This window comes from Elephas maximus, chromosome 2 (assembly GCF_024166365.1).
Source record: "Elephas maximus indicus isolate mEleMax1 chromosome 2, mEleMax1 primary haplotype, whole genome shotgun sequence".
Classification (NCBI taxonomy): domain Eukaryota; kingdom Metazoa; phylum Chordata; class Mammalia; order Proboscidea; family Elephantidae; genus Elephas; species Elephas maximus.
The window spans coordinates 213974925-213996199 of NC_064820.1; the positions used below are offsets into that span (position 1 = coordinate 213974925).

Below are 21275 nucleotides of genomic sequence, written 5' to 3' on the forward strand. Positions count from 1 at the left end.
TGGTGTACAAATCTGTTTGAGTTCTGATTTCAAGACTTTGGGGCTTATACCTAAGAGTGGAAATACTAGGTCATATTAACCTACCTGTTAATTGTTCCAATAACATGTTTAGTGCTTCTGTCCTACCTCCTAGTTCACTGTGTTGTGCTTGGGTTCTTAAAATCTTGCAAGCGGCCATCCAATGCATGACAATTGGTCTCTATGTGCCTAGAGCAACAGAGGAAGGATAGTCATGAACACAAGGAGGATATGCAATTTTAAGTGGGGAGGTCTCATTGAGTATGCTAATTTTTTTAATATTTTATTTTATTATGTTGTTGAGAGAATACACAGCAAAAACATACATCAATTCAAGTTTCTACATGTACATTTTGGTGACGTTGATTATTTTCTTCCAGTAGCGCAACCATTTTCATCCTCTTTTCTTAGTTGTTTCTCCCCCATTAACATAAAGTAACTGCCCCCAAGGTTCCTATCTAATTTTTTGCATTGCTGTTGTCAATTTGATCCCACACAGATAGATCTTAAATAGCACAATGCTCAAGGCAGACATTCCTTACTAGTTAAGCTAAAATATTGTTTGGTTTTATGTCACCTTTTTCTAGATACAGCATTCATTTGGTTGCTGTAAACATTTGACTATTTTCCAGAGTTCTTGGAAAGTTGTTTCTAACAATTTTTGCTCTCCACCTTCCCCCACCTCCTTCCCCACTCCCCCAGTATTTCTGTGGAGAGAGAAGTCATAGGCGATCCATACCCTGCCATTTTCACTAATGTCACTTTTTCATTTATTTGAGGTTCCCTGAAGGACTGGTGCAGGGTGCTTGCCTTTTTTTATCCTAACTCAGAACTCTCTGGGGGTAGAAAGGCAGCTAAACAGAGGGGATTCCTCAAAAACATTGAAAGGCAAATTAATAATCTGCTGCCATGTGGGGCAAAAGATTACAGTTGAGGAAAATCATAGACAAAGCCTGGGAGGAAAAGTTGGGGGTAGAGTTACTTTGGGGAGTAAGGCTTTGAAAAGATTTCGCATAAAATGAGAAATCCAGAAAGCCACACACATGTCCAGGGAAGCACACATGTTCAAAAAAGACCTGAAAGGAGCTAAGCTTTCACCTCTGGCTGATCTTTAGGAGCAGTTCAAGTAAGAAGGAAAGCTTTGCTCTGTAAACTTTCACTTAAAGCAAAAAAAAAAAAAAAAGTGAAAGCTAAGGCAGAGTTGTAAATGGACTGTCTAAGTATTGAGGAAGTGCCTCCTAAAAAATTCGCTCTCAGAATGAGAGACTAGGCTATTTTTTAATTTTATTTTCATATACTTCTTCCTCTTTTTTGTCTCCAGGCATTTGAAGGAATCTCTGTGAAACCACTAGCTGACCACAAGCTAAAGAAACAGGAACTTGAGAGATCACACTACAAAGTATACATCCTTCATAGACACACAAAAAAAGCTTAGAAAAGTCAGTAAATAAACAACTATAATGTACAGCAAGTAACCCCCCCCAAAAAAAAAACCTCAGGAGTTAAGATTCAAAAATAATATTCAAAATACGCACATTTCAATAAAAAATTATGAGTCATGCAAACAAAGAAGAAATTATGGTCCACTCAGTGGAAAAAATAAATAAATGAATAGAAATTGTCTATGAGGAAGCACAATCATTGGATTTACTGGACAAAGACATTAAATCATCTGTGTTAAATATGTTCAAAGAGCTAAAGGAAACTATGGACAAAAAAAATAAAGAGTAAAATAAAAAGAAGAGAACAATGTTTCAACAAATAGAGAATATCAATAAAGACGTGGAAATTATAAATAGGAACCAAATACAAATACTGGGGCCTACAATAATTAAAATGAAAAATTCACTGGAAAGGCTCAATGGCAAATTTGAGCAGGCAGAAGAAAGAATCAGCAAACTTGAAGATAGGTCAACTGAAATTATTCAGTCTGAGAAGGAGAAGGAAAAAAAAGAATAAGGAAAAGTGAACAGAGCTTAACAGACCTGTGAGACACCATCACGCTTAGCAACATATGTATAATGGAAGTCCAAGAAGTAGAGAAGACAGAGAGAGAGGAAGTAAAAATATTTGCAGAAATAATGGTCAAAAGGTCCTATATGTGATAAAAGACATGAATCTACACATCCACAATGCTCAATAAACACCAAGTAGGATAAACTCAAAGAGATACACACCTAAACATATCATAATCAAACAGTTGAAAGCTAAGAACAAAGTAAAAATTTTGAAAGTATATATATGTGGAGGCCAACAAATCCCAGGATGGACAGGTAAACTGGTAGCTCAAGTCCTAAAACCAGAGGTCAGATGATGAGCCAAATGTGGAATCTAGAGTGAAAACCCTACTGGAATATTCATTTATAGACTGGAGCCAGGCCACACCCCCAAGGAAACTCCCTTTCAACTGATTGGCTGCTTCTAGCAGATCTCACCATAGAATTTATCACATAAGTTCCAAATTACATCATAACTGCCAAACCACTAACGATCATGGCCCAGCCAAGTTGATACCAGCCAATATTGTAACTCCCTTCTTTCCCTGTTGAACCAATGTAGGGGTTCCGCCAATTGCTGAGTGTATCTGTTCCAATTATGCATTCTGGAACTGGGGAAATCACTACAGTATGGGTTCAGAGACCCACTGAAACCACTGTGAGACAAACCTGAGCTAAGACTCCATTAATAACCTGACCTCCATATTCCCCCACTCTGGCTGGTGGGCCACAGTGGTATTTTGGGTCTCCTGGAATTACTGTCAGTTCAGAGCCAGTATCCAGTAATTCCTGAAAAGTATGATTATTTTCTTTCACCCAATGAACAGTTACTCTTGTAAAAAGCTGTAAATCCCTTGGGGAAGGCTGGGAGAAAGAGTAACAGTATAAATTTTTGGCAGTGTGGTGAGGTCCTTCCTCAAGGGGACACAGCCTCCCCTTCATTCTAGGAATTGTGGGTGTGTAAACTGGCTCAAGTCTGGGAATTGATTGAGGGGCTATGACTCTCCATTCTGAAAATTTGAGTTAGACTGTCTTTCACTTGACCTAGAATTCCTTCACTTCTACAGATGAAGTAAATATTTAGTAGATTTCCCATCTATTTCACTCTTAGGGACACCATGGCTAAGTAGCCAATGCCATAAGTCCATACAAGCCAGGCTATTCTGATTACTGCTTTGACTTCACTATTCATTACAGTGACCACGCCCACCTTGCCTTTGTTGTTTGAGTGCCACCACCTGGTCCCTACCACCATGGAGTCCAATCAGCCCAATTGTAGTTAGGTATGTTAATTCATTTAGGGCAGTTCCCACTGTCAAATCTGACTTACATAAAATAGCAATCACAGCAGTCTTCAAGGATGCTGGGGCGGCCTTCACAAATTTGTTCCTCACTGTTGTGGTTAAAAATGTGCCCTCTGGGCAATCCCTGTGTGAGTATTATGGATTGAATTGTGTCCCTCAAAAATTTCTGTCAACTTGGCTAGGCCATGATTCCCAATATTGTATGACTGGCCACCATTTTATCATCTGATGTGATTTTTCCATGTATTGTAAATCCTAACTCTATGATGTTAATGAGGCAGGATTAGAGGCAGTTATTTTATGAGGCAGGACAGGATCTACTAGATTAGATTGTATATTGAGCCAATCTCTTTTGAGATACAAAAGAGAGAAGGAAGCAGAGAGACATGAAGACCTCATACCATCAAGAAAGTAGTGCAAGCAGCAGAGCACGTCCTTTGGACCCAGGATTCTTGCGTTAAGAAGCTCCTAGACCAGGGGAAGATTGGTGACAAGGACCTTCCTCCAGAGCCAACAGAAACAGAAATGCTTCCCCTGGATCTGGCACCCTGAATTTGGACTTCTAGCCTCCAAGACTGTGAGAGTATAAATTTCGTTTTGTTAAAGCCATCCACCTGTGGTATTTCTGTTATAACAGTACTGGATAGCCAAGACAGTGAGTCTGTGGTTCTGATAAATCCACTCTAACATGCCAGTTTCCCTAAGCCTTTGGATACCTTCTTCTACAGTATACCAAGGCAGGTCTGGTACTTCAACTTAATTTAGTGTAGGGCATTGCACAATCCATGCGTCAGCAAACCAAACAAATCAACCATTAGAGCCTTTCCTAACCTTTCAAGCTGAAAAACTGAATGAAGAATCTGGGCTTAGTGGGCCCTTATCACTAAACTCAGATTGATCCAAATTTATGTTCCTTGCACCATTATCCCACACCCTTAATAACCATTCCCACACATATATAACAGGCACAAGGTAGACATTTCCATTACAAACGGGAGAAATTGGAGGGAAAGAAGGAATAACAGGCACCAGGAAAGTCCAAAACCCAGCAGAACAAATTACATTAGCTCTCAACACTTGAAAATAATCCTCTCTTTTTCGAGACCACCTGGGCAATGGCCCCACTCTCCCGAATCTGCATATTGGCCTTGCCCTTTGGATTCTTGGTAGAGGTTCCTCAGCCCTGGGCTTCAATTCTGCTTTCCAGACCCTCTGGGATGACAACTCTGCTCCTTCAGCTTTATGTTGCCATCCCAGAACTTTAGGTTGCCATCCCTAATCCAACTGAGTGATGACTCCACCTCCTTGGCCCCAGGAGGCCCCATTCTTCTGCCTATTGGGCATGGGAGCCCTGCTCCCTCAGCTTTGGGTAGCAGCCCTATTCCCTGGCACACCTTAATGGCAGCTCCACACTCCAGAACCAAGTTGGCAGACGATCCAAGTTGGCCAATTAAGACTCTTTGAAACCTATCCTTTGAGATTTAGGAAACCATGGCCCCACCCTTTGAAACCAAGAAGGCCCTGTTTCTGTGCTCTTTCCAACAGTTCTGCTGATCTGTGAGCTGCTCCAAGAATGGTCCTTTTCTTTTCTTGGAGGACAACAGCGGTAGCTCCTTTGGCTTGTTTCCTGTAGAATTCCAAGAGGCAGACAGCATTCTTTCCTTTTGTTCTTTCTCTGTTCCATTCAGTGAAAGCTGATGAGTTTTCTGCTGTGGTAGTTGGTTAGATCCATCAGTCACCAGCTTAACCTTTTTAACAAAAGATTGTGTAGCCACATCCTTGGTGAATATAGTAGAACACGTGTCCTTAGTTTATACGGCAGGATTTTCCAAATCTTTAAGTTCTATTTTCATTTTGCACAGTCCATTTTTAAGTCCATCTGTTTCCTTTCACATTTTACTGTAAGTGGTAAGAAGAAACCACATGGACTCCTTAAGATCTTGCTTAGAAATTTCATCAGTCAGATATCTACGTTCATCACTTACAAGCTCTACCTTCCACCAAACATTTTAACATAATTCAGACAATTTCTTTGCCACTGCGTAAAAATGATCGCCCTTTCTCCATTGTCTGATCACATGTTCATCATTTTCTTTTAAAGCCTCGCCAGAAACACATTTAATGTCCATATTTCTAGCAACATTCTGTTACTGGTACGATATGTATTCTCTAAGACAATGAAGACTTTGTCTGTAGCTCTCCTCACTTCCTTCTGAGCACTCACCAGAATTGCTTTTGATGTCCATAATTCTATCAACTGTCTCTTCAAGGGAATCTAGGCTTTTACTATTAGGTATCTTAAAACTCTTCCAGCCTCTACCCATTACCCAGTTCCAAATTTCCACCTGCCACATTTGAGGTATCTGTTAGAGCAGCACCCCATTCTTCTGGTAACAAATTCTGCTTAGTTATCTAGTTATCTAGTGGTACTATAACAGAAATACCACAAGTGAGTGGCTTTAACAAACAGAAATCTACTTTATCACAGTATAGGAGGCTAGAAGTCTGAATTCAGGGTGCTGGTTCTAGGGGAAGGCTTTCTTTCTCTGTAGGCTCTGGAAGAAGGTCCTTGTCTCTTTTGAGCCCCTGCTCCTGAGCGATCTTCATGTGGCTTGGCATCTCTCCACCATCTCTGCTTGCTTAATCTGCTTATTTTATGTCTGTAAGAGATTGACTCAAAATACACCTTACACTAATCCTCCCTCATTAACATAACAAAGACAACCCATTCTCAAATGGGATTATAACCACATACATAAAAAACCAGTTGAGTTAGAGTCAATTGTTACTCATAGCAACCCTATAGGACAGAGTAGAACTACCCCAGAGGCATTCCAAGGAGCAGCTGGTGGATTCAAACTGTTGACCTTTTGGTTAGCAGCTGAGCTCTTAACCACTGTGCCAGCAGGGCTCCAACCACAGCATAGAGATTAGGATTTACGACACATATTTTTGGAGGACACAATTCATCCATAACAGCAGTTCTATTCTGTACTATAGAGTCACTGTGAGTCAGAATCAACATGACAGCAGTGGGCTTGGTTTTTTGGTTTACCAGCATTGTATGAGAGATCCAGTTTCTCTGCATACTCACCAGTATTTGATATTGCCATAGTTTTTTTTTATTTCAGCCATTCTAAAAGGTGTGTAATGGTATCTCACCATGATTTTTATTTGCATTTCTCTAATGGCTAGGGTTGCTATGAGTTGGAATCAACTTGACAGCAAAAGGCTTGTTTTTTTTTTTTTTTAATTGCTAGTGAAGGAGCCCTGGTGGCACAGTGGTTAAGCACTCTCCTGCTAATTGAAAGGTCAGTGGTTCAAACCCACCAGCTTCTCTGCCAGAGAGAGATGTGTCAGTCTGCTTCGGTAAAAATTAAGCCTTGGAAACCCTATGGGGTCGTTCTACTCTGTCTATAGGGTCACTATAAATCGGAATCAACTTGATGGCAGTGGGTTCACGGCTAGTGATGAACATCTTCTAATGTGCTTATTGAACATATCCTCTTCAGTGAAATGATCCCCCTCCCCAATCGCTAACTGGATTGTTTGTATTTTTAATGTTGAGTTTTGAGAGTTATTTATGTGTTCTGGCTACAAGTCATTTGTCAGATATGTGACATGCAAATATTTTATACCAGTCCGCAGCCTGTCTTTTTATCTTCTTATCAGGGTCTTTCACTGAGCAAACGCTATTAATTTTGCAGAAGTGCAATTTGTCAATTTTTTTCTTTTGTGGGTTATGTTTTGGTGTCATGTCTAAGAACACCAAACTCAAGACCCAAAGATTTTCTCCTATGTTTTCTTCTAAAAGTTTTATAGTTTCATATTTATTCTTAAATCCATAATCCCTTTTGAGTTCACTTTTGTGTCAGGTGTGAATTTTATCTCCAGATTCTTTTTTGCCTATGGATATCCCATTTCTCCAGTACCGTTTCTTGAAAAGACAATCTTCCGTCCATTTAATTGGTTTTGCACCTTCGTCAAAAGTCATTCGGCTGTATATGTACATGTCTATTTCTGAGTTCTCTATTCTATTGATCTATATGTCCATTCCCTTGCCAGTCTTGATTACTATATCTATATAATAAGTCTAAAAACTGGGTAGAATGATTCTCCCCATTTTATTCTTTTTCAAAAATATTTTAGCTGTTCTAGTTGTAAAAAAGAAAATGGTCCCAATTGTAAAAATGGCATGGTGGCAGCATCATCGTCTGACTGCTTCATCTGACTTCACAAGAGGCGAGAATCATCATCAGCATCAACAGCCCAAGGCTGATTGCTATGAGGTGGAGGTCAGGCATATCTCCCCCCGTCCAAAGTTTTTACCAATCCTGACACCAGCCGTCCTTCCTATACGGCACTCTCTACTCCTGTGCTGGGGTCAATAATTCATTGCAATGCCCACACAGAACTCACAGACCATACTCACAGTTATGGAGTTTATTACGGACGTAACAGGTTACAGTTCAGGATTAGGAATGACTCACTATGTAGTTCTTCCATTAGGACAGCCTTTTCTCAGCTGTGCCCACAGGCAGACTTCTCTCTGGCCCTTGGCCCCTTGGCCCTTCAAGCCCCTCAGCCCCTCAACCCCTCAGCCCCTTTGCCTGGCCTCTGCCCTGCTCGGGCAAGTGTTACAAAGCTCTTTGGTTCTGCCAATAAGTCCTTGGGGGTACCCCACTCTGCCAGTGAGCCTTAGCCCAAAGGCACTCAGTTCTCTTGCCCATGGGTTGGCAAGCCTAGCTCCAATAAGAAGTGCCCAGAGGCATCCCACTCTGCCAGGAAGCTGCCTGCCCAAAGGCAATCAGCTCTCTTGCTCCATGGGTAGGCACACCCACTGTAACCACCTTACTACATGGGCCAGGAAGCCCACTGTGCTGTCTCACACTGGTCTCCTGGTTTTGTTGTTGCTTCTTCTTAACATCTTGCACCATCTCTGGTGCTATAACTCTGTCTATTGGGTCTAGGAGGTTCTCAGCCCAAAGACCCCAGGTCTAATAGACCCACTCTCCTCCTGTCTCTTCTCCTTGGTGGTAGCGAGGTGCCCCCCTTTGCACCTCTGGGATGGCTCATTTCCACCTCATTTTAAGCTTAGCAGAGCCCTGGTGGCGCAGTAATTAAGAGCTTGCCTGCTAACCAAAAGGTCAGCAGTTTGAATGCACCAGTTGCTCCTTGGAAACCCTATGAGGCAGTACTACTCTGTCCCATACGGTCACTATGAGTCAGAATCAATTCGACGGCAATGGGCTTTAAGTCTAGTGAAATGGCAAAACTGATCAATCCCCTCGTTAGGATTCCATACACCTTATTTGCACAGTTCCACCCCCACACGGGTGTCACGCACCTTACTTGCATTATCAGCAAGCTGCCCAGTTTCCTTGGTGGGCCACAAGCACCTTATTTGCATAGTCCCACCCAATCATTTGGTGGAAGTTACAAGACCATGGCAAGAAAGGCCACATAAAAGCAATCTATCAGACCGACATTAGTTCCTTTACCTTTGCATATAAATTTCAGAAAATGTTGTCTACGTCTGTTAAAAATCTTGCTGTGATTTTTATAGGAATTGTCTTATATCAGTTTGGATAGAATTGACGTCTTTACTATGCTGAGTGTTCCAATTCATAAACATGGTATGTCTCTCCATTTGTTTAGATCTTCTTGGATTTCTTTCACTAATACTTTGTAGTTTTCACCTTTTTCTATATGAATTGGCATAATACGTAATTTTTCTCTTTTAGCCTGTTAATGAGGTGGATTACATTGACTGGTTTTCAAATATTGAACCAATCTTGCATCTCTAGAACTAACTCTACTTGGTTGTGGTGTATAATTCTTTTTATATATTGCTGAATTTTATATGCTAACATTTTGCTGAGGATATTTGTCTGTAGTTTTCTTATTTGTATTGTCTTTTTTTTTTTCTGCTTTTGGTATCAGGGTAATGCTGGCCTTATAAAATGAGTTGGAAAGTGTACCCTGCTATTTTATTGAAAAGGTTGTGTAGAATTCATGTAGAAACGGTGTTGATGCTTCCTGTATGTGCGTGTGTGCATTGATTCTTTAAAAATGTTTTTATGCTTTGCGTTTTCCTGCTTCCATGCCTCTGCTCCCATGCTTCTCATCGCGATGCCCTTTCAGTTTTACTCTAAATCTTCTCCATCCAACTCTAGGCTCCTCTCCTCAGTGAAGCCCTGCCTGATCCCACCCACTCCAAGAGTGCTGGGGTGGGATTGTTTTGAGGCCCCACAGCCTCAACAGTTCTCAGACCTTGGGGTACTTCAGAATAACCCGGAGAGCTTATTAAACATGCAGATTTTGGGGCCCCATTCCAGAGAATTTGAGTCAGTGGGTCTGGGCTGGGAGGCTGGTAATCTGCATTTTAAAGACACTTCAGCTGATGCTGAGGTAAGTGGTGGAAAGACCTCATTCTAAGAAATACAAGCCCAAAGGGACAGAAGTTTCCTAGAAAGGGTCTACGTGGCTAAAAGCCCTGCAATAGGTGGTATAAGGGGCAATCCATAAACCAAAAACCAAACCTGCTGCGGTCGAGTTGATTCTGACTCATGGTGACCCTATAGGACAGAGTAGAACTGCCCCATAGAGTTTCCAAGGAGTGGCTGGTGGATTCAAACTGCTGACCTTTTGGTTGGCAGTGGTAGCATTTAACCAGTATACCACCAGGTGCAAGGGGGCTCGGAGTTCCAGGCTTGAGTCCAGCCCTCTTGGGCCTCTAGGGGTTAAATGTTTGTTACAAATTTCCATTGAGCCATCTGGCCCTGGAGATTTATTTTTCTGGAGTTTTAAATTATTAATTCAATTTAGTTAATAATCATAGGAGTCATCAGTTTATCTATTTTATGTTGGTTGAACTGTGGTAGTTTGTGTTCTTTTTGAAGAATTGATTTATTTTATCTAAGTTATCAAATTTATGTATAGAAAATACAATCATATTTATGTATATGAAAAAAAGTAGTATTTCCTACCATAGTGTTTCTTTTTTATCCTTTGGTATCTGTAAGTTCTGTAGTGATGTTTTTTGTTTCATTTCCAATATTGGTTGTGTTTTCTCTCTTTTTTATTTGTAATTTTTGCTAGAGGTTTGTCAATTTTATTGATCTTCTCAGAGAACCAGATTTTTATTTTATTGATTTTCTGTTTTCAATTTCAATTATTTCTGCTTTTTGTTTTTGTTTTGTTGTTGTTGTTGCTGTTCTTATCTTGTTCTTTTGCTAGTTTCTTAAGGTGAAGGCTTAGCTTATTGATTTGAGGTGCTTCCTCTTTGCTAATGTAAGCATTTTGTGCTATGAATTTCCTTCTCAGCACTGCTTTAGCTATGTTCCACAAATTTTAAAATGTATTTTCATTTTCATTCAGTTCAGTATTTTTTAAAAAGCTCTTTTGAGACTTCTTGCATTAACCATGTATTATTTAGAAGTGTACTGTTTAGTTTCCAAATGTTTGGAAGTTTTCTTGTTATCTTTTTGTTTTTGATTTTTAATTTGATTGTTTTGGTCAGAGAACACACTCTGTATGATTTAAATTCCTTTAAATTTGTTGATGTTTGTTTTATGGCCCAGGATATGGCCTATCTTGGTAAACGCTCCATTGTCACTTGATAAGTGTATGTATTCTGCTGTTGTTGGGTGGAGTGTTCTATAAATGTTTGTTTTATCTTGTTGGTTAATGGTGGTTTTGAGTTCTCTGTGGTCTTAGTTATCCGGGCTGCTATAACAGAAATACCACAAGTGGATGGCTTTAACAAGGAGAAATTTATTTCCTCACGGTAGAGTAGACTAGAAGTCCAAAATTCAGGGCATCAGCTCCAGGGAAAGGCTTTCTCTCTGTGTCGGCTCTGGAGCAAGGTTCTTCTCATCAAGCTTCCCCTGGACTAGGAGCTTCTCTGTGCAGGAAACCTGGGTCCAAAGGATGCACTCTGCCCCCAGCACTGCTTTCTTGGTGGTATGAGGTCTTGCTGTATCTCTGCTCACTTCTCTCTTGTATACCACAAAAGAAATTGGCTCAAGACACAATCCAGTCTTGTAGACTGAGCCCAGCCTCATTAACATAACTGCTGCCTATCTCCCCTCATTCACACCATAGAGGCAGGATTTACAACACATAGGGAAATTACATCAGATGATAAAACGGTAGACAATCACACAATACTGGGAATCATGGCTTAGCCAAATTTATACACATTTTGGGGGGACACAGTTCAATGCATAACATCTGTCCTTGCTGATTTTCTGTCTGAGTCTTGTTTTTAAGTTCTTCTAGGGCAGGTGTTGGGTAGCTTTTACTCCAGCAGTAGCCTTATTACAAAGCCTTGTCCTCTGGGTTTTCCACTGAATATCCTGGGTTGTTATTACTGAGGATTCTGCTCTGGCTGGTAAGAGCTAGAATATCTTCCTACCCTGTGTGAACTCTGAGAACCTTTCAGCATACAATTCCCTCCCCGTTGTTCTATGTCCGACTTTGTAGAGTTTCATGCTACACATGCACTGTCCCTTACTCAGCAAAACTCAAGGAAACTCCATGTAGATTTGTAAAGCACTTTTTCTGCATAACGCCTTCCTTTCTGGAACTATGTCCCAAACTTACAGCTACCACAGCCTCCACAACTCTGATCCCCCCCCTCCTCTTTTTCTCACTAAGACCACTGGCCTTGGTTTGAGTTCCCCCTCTCTGCACCCATGGTCCATAAATTGCCTCCAAGCATGAAGCCAGCACAACTGTAGGAAGCACCTAGTTTGCTTCCCTTTCCTCGTAGATCATAGTCCTATGCTGCTTGACGTCCAATGCCTGAAAGCAGTTATTTTACACACTGTGTCCAATTTTCTGGGTGTTTATTACAGAAGTGTAAGTCAACCCCTGTATACTATATCATAATGGAAGTAAAAACCTGTTTCCTATTTTTAACATTCTGAGAATAATACTTTCACATGGTAAGTGATGAAGTGATGACAGTAGAGTTTTACTTTTTTTTTTTTTTAAAGTTTTAAAAGATATGTATTTTATTTTTGGTGAAAATATACACAGCAGATCTACGTCCATTCAACAATTTCTACATGTGCAGTTCAATAACATTGGTTACATTCTTTCCGTTGTGTCATCATTCATTTTTTAAGTTTTGCTGAATACTAAAGAGAAAAAAAAAAAGAGTGGCAGCCTGGTGTAATGGGTGAAATAGCAAACAGAACCCCCGTCATACGACATTGCCTACCTGCTACTATCTACTTCCTTTTCTCTGAAGGATTGATGCTCATGATTTAAGACCCAGCTCAGATGACATTGACTCCAGGAAGGGTTCCTGAGCCTTGAGCAAGGAGGAGAAGAACTCAGCAACACCATCAACCAACAGGATCTAATCAACATTTACAGAACACTCTGCCCACAAATAATCCGAGAAGCTGGACTATATGAAGAAGAACAGGGCATCAGGATTAGAGGAAGACTCATTAACAACCTGCATTATGCAGATGACACAACATTGCTTGCTGAAAGTGAAGAGAACTTGAAGCACTTACTGATGAAGATCAAAGACCACAGCCTTCAGTATGGATTACACCTCAACATAAAGATAACAAAAATCCTCACAACAGGACCAATAAGCAACATCAACAGAGAAAAGACTGAAGTTGTCAAGAATTTCATTTTACTTGAATCCACAATCAACACCCATGGAAGCAGCAGTCAAGAAATCAAAAGACGCGTTGCATTGGGCAAATCTGCTGCAAAGGACCTCTTTAAAGTGTTGAAAAGCAAAGATGTCACCTTTAAGACTAAGGTGCCCCTGACCCAAGGCATGGTATTTTCAATCACGTCTTATGCATGTGAAAGCTGGACAATGAATAACAAAGACCGAAGAAGAACTGACGCCTTTGAATGGTGGAGTTGGTGAAGAATATTGAATATACCACGAACTGCTGAAAGAACAAACAAATCTGTCTTGGAAGAAGTACAACCAGAATGGTCCTTAGAAGCAAAGATGGCGAGATTGCGTCTTACATATTTGGACATGTTATCAGGAGGGATCAGGCCCTGGAGAAGGATATCATGCTTGGTAAAGTACAGGGTCAGCGGAAAAGAGAAAGATTCTCAATGAGGTGGATTGACACAGTGGCTGCAACAATGGGCTGAAGCATAACAACGATTGTTAAGGATGGCGCAGGACTGGGCAGCGTTTCGTTCTGTTGCGCATAGGGTTGCTACGAGTCGGAGGCAACTCGACGGCACCTAACAACAACAACTGCCCACAAGCAATTAGTAAGTCTCTTCTACTCCCTGTGCCCACCCCCTGACATCCGACCCTGGGATCTGCCTCTACTTCTCTTCCAACACTCTGACCCTTCACCGAAGCGGTAGCCGAGGCCTTGGCCATGGATGAGTTGGTCTGGAGAGAGTGAGTAGAAGAAGAAGAAGGCAGTGGCATGTAGGAAGCCCCAAAACCTACAGGAATATAGAGGAAGAGTGAGAAGAACTCAAATGGACTTTATAAAGGCTCAGTTACGTAGAGTGACTTACTTGAGGACACAGTGCATTTACTTCTCTTGCCTCTACTTGCCTTTGTGGCAAAATCAAGGCTGATATTAAAAATCAAGACTGGTTTGACCATCCTTGATGTTTCTAGCTGTGTCCACTCTTAACGGCCTATGGGTTCTTTCAATTGGTTTGCATCCACTCCATAACCAAAAAAAGAAGTTGCCTTAGAGCAAAGTCCGACTCATGTTGACCCCATGTGAGTTAGAATAGAACTGTGTTCCTTAGGGTTTTCAATGACTGATTTTTCAGAAGTTGGTGGCCAGGCCTTTCTTCGTTTCAGTTAGCAGTCAAGCCCAATTAACTACTTGCATCGCCCAGTGAATCCTTCCACTCCACATAGGTTGTTAAATATCTAGACTATCAGTCCCCTGAGCAGGATAATATTTTGATCTATTTACTGCTGTGTTTGTCCCACCCAACATTTGCTGCAAGTCCTACTTGCCCTCATCCCTCCCCACACACAATCCACTCAGGTTAAGGAGGAATTGACAGAGCAGAAGGCAGAGAGAGAAAGAGAGAGAAAAGTGTTAATTCTTGGTTTTTGAGTCTGTTGGGAACCTCCTGGCAGAGCCAATGGTTTGAGAGAAAAGGGTTCTGAGTTGCAACATTGGAGGCATGTGGGCTTACAAAAAAGCCTTTGCCTTGAGAAGATTTAGGGTAGAGAGAACATACGGTGAGACAGAGCTAATTTCCCATTCCACCTAAGCCTTTACAATGAGCAAAGTCTCTCTGGACTGGAGAAAGAAAAGGTTTAGAGGGCAAGATTCCTAGAACCCACTAGTGGCTCCACAGGAGAAAAGACCGGACAATCTGCTCCTGTAAAGATTACAGCCTAGGAAAACACTATGGGGCAGCTCTACTGTGTCTTATAAGGTTGCTATGAGTCAGAACAACACCACTCATGTTGATGTAATTCTACTTGGAGACATTTTCTTTGTTATGTTAATGAGGTCATACGTAGGGTGTGTCCTAAACCTCATCACTTCTGAGTTATAAGAGGCAGCATGCACAGAGACAAGCAAGGTGGCAAAAACAAAAAAAAAACCATTGCCGTCGGGTCAATTCTGACTCATAGTGACCCTATAGGACAGAGTAGAACTGCCTCATAGAGTTTCCAAGGAGCGCCTGGCAGATTCGAACTGCTGACCTCTGGTTAGCAGCCGTAGCACTTAGCCACTATGCCACAAGGGTTTCCACAAGGTGGCAAAGAAACTGAATTATGTGGGAGGTAGAACTTGTATGTGATGAACCTGTATATTCAGCCAAAGAGATTTCTAAGTGAAATCCTGAAAGGGCAGCTTGGCTTCTCCTTGCCGCCTACTTACAGTAAAATGCAGGAGGAAAGAGATAGACTTAAAAAAGGAATAAGAACTTAAAGATTTGGAAAATTCTGTTGTACAAACTAAGGCACATGTCCTAGAACTTTCACCAAGGTCAAGAATGCACAATCTTTTGCCAAAGAGATTAGGCCTATGACCATACCCATTGCCATCAAGTCGATTCTGACTCATAGTGACCCTATAGGACAGGGCAGAACTGCCTCATAGGGTTTCCGAGGAGCAACTGGTGGATTCAAACTGCCCACCTTTTGGTTACCAGCCAAGCTCTTAACCGCTGCACCACCAGGGCTTCAATACGACCGACAGATTTAACCAATCACCTTAGCAGGAATCCTGTCAGCTTAGTCTGAAAGGGACAGGAACAAAACAAAATGAAGAAAAGCTATCTGTCTTCTGGGTTTCTATAGAAAGAAAATGGGCCAATACAGCTACTTGGTTGTGAACATCTACTGTCATCCAAAAGAAAGAAGGCACCATCCCGAGAGCAGTGGGCAGATCAACAGAACTGAGGGAGCATGAGGGGTGGGGTGGGAGGGGGGCAGCACTGCCTTAGTTTCAAAGAGTGGACAAAAATCATCTCATGGGTTTCAAATAGTCAGATCTCCACAGCCTAGGTTCCAGGGGGTGGGCTGCTGTTTGGGTGGGCCAAGGGGTTGGGACAACTGCCCAAAGCTGAGGGGGTGGAGCTGCCATGCCCATGGGCCAAGGAGAATAGAGCTGCCAGGGGCCAAGGAGTCACCACTTCAAGGATCAGGAGAATGGGGCCCCAAAGCAAAGGGAGCTAGCTTGCTGCCCCAGTGGACCTGGAAAGCGGGGCTGATGCCCAGGGCCAAGGGGCCTCCACCCAGAATCCAGAAATCATGGTCAATACCCACAGTCGGGAGGACGGGGCCATTGTCCACATGGTCCTGGAGAACAGAGGATCATATTCAAGCCTTGAAAACTAATTTGTTCTCAGATTTTCTCTGCTGGGTTGTAAACTTGCCTGATACCCATGACTCCCTCATTTCCTGTAATTTCTCCCATTTGGAATGAAAACGTCTGTCTTGTGCCATTCTACTTCGGAAATAGGTAACTTGTATTCTAGTTTTCACAGGCACACAGGTGGAGACGAATCTTTCCCAGGATGGAAAACACCCAGTCTTACCAGTACAGTACTTAACTTAGACGATTCAGAAGATGAGATCTTCAACTTAGAGTTGATTTAAGTTTTGGGAGATGATGTGACAGGGAGAATGTGTTTTTGCACTTCGGAAGGACATGAATTTTGGGTGACCGAAGGGTGGAATATTTTGAATTGTGCTCCCCAAAAACATGCATTGGAATCCCAACCCCTATACACGTGGATATAACCCTATTTGGAAATAGGGGTTTCTTTGTTATGTTAATGAAGCTGTATCAGTGCAGGGTGTGTCATAAACCTAATCACTTCTGAGTTATAAGCAACAACAGAGACACAGAGATAAGTAAGCACAAACAGGAAAGACAGATGTCACATAAGGACTGCCAAGGATCAAAGGAATGCCAAGTCTACAGAAATTGAAAGGGACAAGGACCTTCCCCCAGAGCTAACAGAGAAAGAGAACTTTCCCCTAGAGCTAGCACCCTGAATTTGGACTTACAGCTTCCTAAACTGTAAGAAAGCTGGCTGAGAGCAGAAAATACCAGAAAGATGTTTACCTATGTTTTATTGACTAACCAAAGACTGTGTGGATCATAACAAATTATGGATAACACTGAGAAGTATGGGAACTCCAGAACTCTTAATTGTGCTCATGAGGAACCTGTGATAGATCAAGAGGCAGTTGTTCAAACAGAACAAGGGGATACTGAGTGGTTTAAAGTCAGGAATGGTGTGCATCAGGGTTATATCCTTTCACCAAGCTTATACAATCTGCATGCTAAGCAAATAATCTGAGAAGCTGGACTCTATGAAGAACAGGGCATCAGGACTGGAGGAAGACTCGTTAACAACCTGTGTTATGCAGATGACACAACCTTGCTTGCTGAAAGTGAAGAGGACTCGAGGCACTTACAGATGAAGATCAAAGACCACAGCCTTTAATATGGATTACACCTCAACATAAAGAAACAAAAATGCTCACAACTGGACCAATAAGCAACATCATGATAAATGGAGAAAAGATTGAAGTTGTCAAGGATTTCATTTTACTTGGATCCACAATCAATGCCCATGGAAGCAGGAGTCAAGAAATCAAAAGACGCATTGCATTGGGCAAACTGGCTGCAAGAGATCTCTTTAAAGTGTTGAAAAGCAAAGATGTCACTTTAAGGACTAAGGTGTGCCTGACCCAAGCCATGGTGTTTTCAGCCGCCTCACAGGTGTGTGAAAGTTGGACAACGAATAAGGAAGGCCTAAGAAGAATTGATGCCTTTGAATTATGGTGTTGGTGAAGAATATTGAATATACCATGGACTGCCAGAAGAACAAACAAATCTGTCTCGGAAAAAGTACAGCCAGAATGATCATTAGAAGCAAGGATGGCAAGACTTCATCTCACATACTTTGGACATGTTATCAGGAGGGACCAGTTCCTGGAGAAGGATATTATGCTTGGTAAAGCGGAGGATCACAGAAAAAGAGAACTGCCACAGTGGCTGCAACCATGGGATCAAGCATAATATTTGTGAGGACAGCACAGGACTGCGTAGTGTTTCATTCTGTTGTACATAGGGTGCCTAACAACAAACTGTGAGAAAATAAATTTCTGTTCTTTAAAGCCATCCACTTACGTATTTGTTATAAAAGCACTAGCAACCTAAGACAGGTATAAAAGCCAAAAAAAAACCCTTTGCTGTCTAGTTGATTCCAACTCACAGAGGCCCTATATAACAGAGTAGAACTGCCCCATAGCGTTTCCAAGGGGCGGCTGGTGAATTCGAACCACTGACCTTTTGGTTAGCAGCCAGAGTTCTTAACCACTGCATCACCAGGGCTCCAAAAAAGGTATAGGGGAAAAAAAAAAAAAGAAAACTAATGCTTTCTTGTGCACATCCTACACTGATATGGCCTCATTAACATAAAAAAGGAAACCCTGTTTCCAAATTGGATCACATCCATATGTGCAGGGATTAGAATTCCTGAGTTTTTGGTTTGAGATTTGCAGCCACTCCATTCCAGCCTCTAATGGGATGGATTTTTTCTGTGCTTGCCAGTGAAAATCTATGGATCACAACAGAACATTGTATCTTGAAAAGCTCCAAGCTGGCTGCATTCTTTGCCACATAGCACTTAGACAGCTCCAGCTTTGGAAACAGCGAGCCCTGAGTTTGAACTCAGGCTCCATCAGACTAGCTACAGGATTGAAGGTTGTCTAGCACTCAATTTCCTCATCTGTGAAGTGTCGATACAACGACCTCCTACTTAATGTTCTAAATTAATCCAAAAATCCACCAGGAAAGAGGGAGGAAATGCAGTAAGCCAAAAATCTATTTGACAGCCCAAAACCATGCTGAGTATTTGCACTGCAGTGCACGACTTCCTCTATAACATCATATGCATCCCTTACTCGCTCTCATTGTCTTTCCTTGGGCTTTTCTGAAGAAGTTTTCAATTTACTGACTGTCCCATTAGCCATACCTGTTACAACATTTTGGTGATCGCTCAGTCTTGTAAATGCACACGGGGTGCTCTGGATAAGCTGAGGACTGAAAGATTATGAGCTCATCTTCTAGATGGGAAACTAAGTCAAGGATTTACCTAAGACCACACTATTTGGTAGAGTAGGGGCTCGAACCTGGGCTCTTTCCCCTACACTGGGCAGCCCTTTGGTTTATTACTATTAACAACATGTATATAGAGAGAAAGCTGCAGTCCAGTTGACTCTGACTCATGGTGACCCTATTGTTCCAGGGTAAAATCATCACAAAGTTAAAGTAAAGCAAAAAGAATGGTTTTATTTGACATATGTTCCCAGAGACAAAAGTAGGAACCGGGCATACATGCTGCCAGCCAACTCTGAGGAACATCACAGAACCATCAGTATATATTAATATTACAAATGGGTAAAATTGTTGAAAGCGTTCCCTTTTCATAGCTAGGCGGAAAAACTGCCGAAGTGCTGTGATTCTACATCTTGAATTATCTTTCTTAATCATCTTTGTGGGGAATCATCTTTGAAACAGGTTTCCTTAACAACAGTCAGAAGGATCCTGTGCTCCAGCAAATCTTACTATTCACTAAATGCTAATAGAAAAAGATAAGAGAGGAAAGTATGTAGGTCTTTTGTGCCCTGCTTAGGATTAGTTTATGTGAAAGGCTCCTTAAAAGATGTTTTCCAAAACTGTTCTAGCTATTATTTTTATACCTTAGGTCCCAGTTGATGTGTCCTTGTTGAGTCCAGCTCCAGCTGGGTCACATCCTTTATGCTCAAAGACAGGAAATAACAGCTCCAGTTTTATCTCCTAAATCACTATGTACAACAGAATGAAACGCTGCTGGTCCTGAGTCATTCTCATGACCTCTTATTGGCCCTCCACTTCATCAAACATGATGTTCACCTCCAGCAATTGATCCCTCCCTGATGACTTGTCCAAAGAAATGAGTTGGACAATGTTCTGTTGTGATCCATAGATTTTCACTGGCTAATTTTCAGAAGCCAGGCCTTTCTTCCTAGTCTTTGTCTGGAAGCTTCACTGAGACCTGTCCACCATGGATGACTGGTGACAAAGCTTCCAGCATTACAGGAACAGGCAAGCTATCACAGTACTGAGAGACAGCGAATGGGACTGGCTTAGGTAGATAAACTCTGGCTCAATGCTCCTAATGGCAGCCTTACACAAGCTTCACCCACTGCCCCCCCCCCATGAGTTGTTAGAATGTATTCTCTTCTGAGTAAATAACCTTTTCTTACATTTTGTCAGCAGCAGGTAAACGGCAACTTCCTCAGCGTTGTTCTTCGGTTCCCCGCTGGGTGCGGAGCTTGCACAGCATCCCAGAGTGAGTTCTGTTCAATCCCCAGCAGCCCGCGCTAGGGACTCCAATGGACTCCATCTTCGTTTTGACAGCCCCTGGCGGGGGTGGGGGAGGGTCCATCTTGAGATCCGGCAGCACGCATCTGATTTCCATAATCCCTCCCCTTCTCTTAGAAATCTCCACCCATTTTATTAATAAAGATAATGCCCCCCCCCCCAAAACTTTACAAACCCTGGGAGGTCCTTCGTTCAGAGAGACAGACTGGAGGCTAGCAAAGACGGAAACCTTTCTCCGTCTCTCCCTCCTAAGGCTCTGCCTTCTTTCTCTGCCACTAATAAAAACAAACCTTTGTTCATGTGGAATTTCTGAGCCTCTCTGGGTCATTCTTGGTCAGGAAACGGCAAGAACCTAGGCAGAACTTAGTTTTGAAAGGGGAAATCTTAGCCTGCAACAGTATGACAAATGGATAAGCCACTGGTGGAATATTAACATTAAAAAAAAAAATAGTGCTTAGCTAACATTTATTCAATCCTTATTTTGTGCCAACACAATGCTAAGTGTTTTGTTGTGTTGTTAGGAGCCGTCTAGTCGGTTCCAACTCATAGGGACCCTATGTACAACAGAAATCCTGCGCCATTCTCCCCATCATTATCATGCTTGAGCTCATGTTGCAGCCACTGTGTCAATCCATCTCATTGAGGGTCTTCCTCTTTTGCGCCAACCCTCTAGAATTTTAGATATATCTATTAATCCTCCCGACAGCCCTGCCAGGCTGATAAAATTATCTCCATCTCAAATATGAACCTCAAAAAAGTAAAGTGAATATTGCCAGCGTCTGGTTTCCTACCTAAGTTAGTATGAATTTAAGGTCCAATGTGCTAAACTGTAAGTAGGACATCTGCAAACAGGTACAAACAATAAAATTCACCCACACTATAAGGCTCCTACCCAAGTGAAATGGAGCGAGCCCTGCGCGGGCTCCCGGAAAACCCCGCCTGGGTTCCCCAGCGCAGCTGGCCATCCGAACCTGGCCCACCCCTAGGCGAGTAGGTGCACTACGCGACGTCCCGGGCCCGGTTCCGGCCTGGCTCAGCGCAGCCAATGGCGTAGGCTGGTTCCGGCCGGCGCTCCT

At 42.1% G+C, this 21275-nt stretch overlaps 1 long non-coding RNA gene across 4 annotated transcripts; it reads right to left on the reverse strand.

Moving 5' to 3' along the window:
- Positions 1 to 171: 171 nt before the first annotated feature.
- LOC126062071 (uncharacterized) lies at positions 172 to 21185 on the reverse strand. Of its 4 annotated transcripts, none has more exons than XR_007513967.1 (3): positions 21092 to 21185; positions 20082 to 20238; positions 172 to 207 (listed from the first exon to the last, which is right to left on the reverse strand). It is a non-coding gene; the product is annotated as an uncharacterized LOC126062071 (long non-coding RNA). The 4 variants fall into 4 exon arrangements; XR_007513966.1 differs by lacking the exon at positions 172 to 207 and adding an exon at positions 11093 to 11319; XR_007513968.1 differs by lacking the exons at positions 172 to 207; positions 21092 to 21185 and adding exons at positions 11093 to 11319; positions 20490 to 20581.
- Positions 21186 to 21275: the final 90 nt, after the last annotated feature.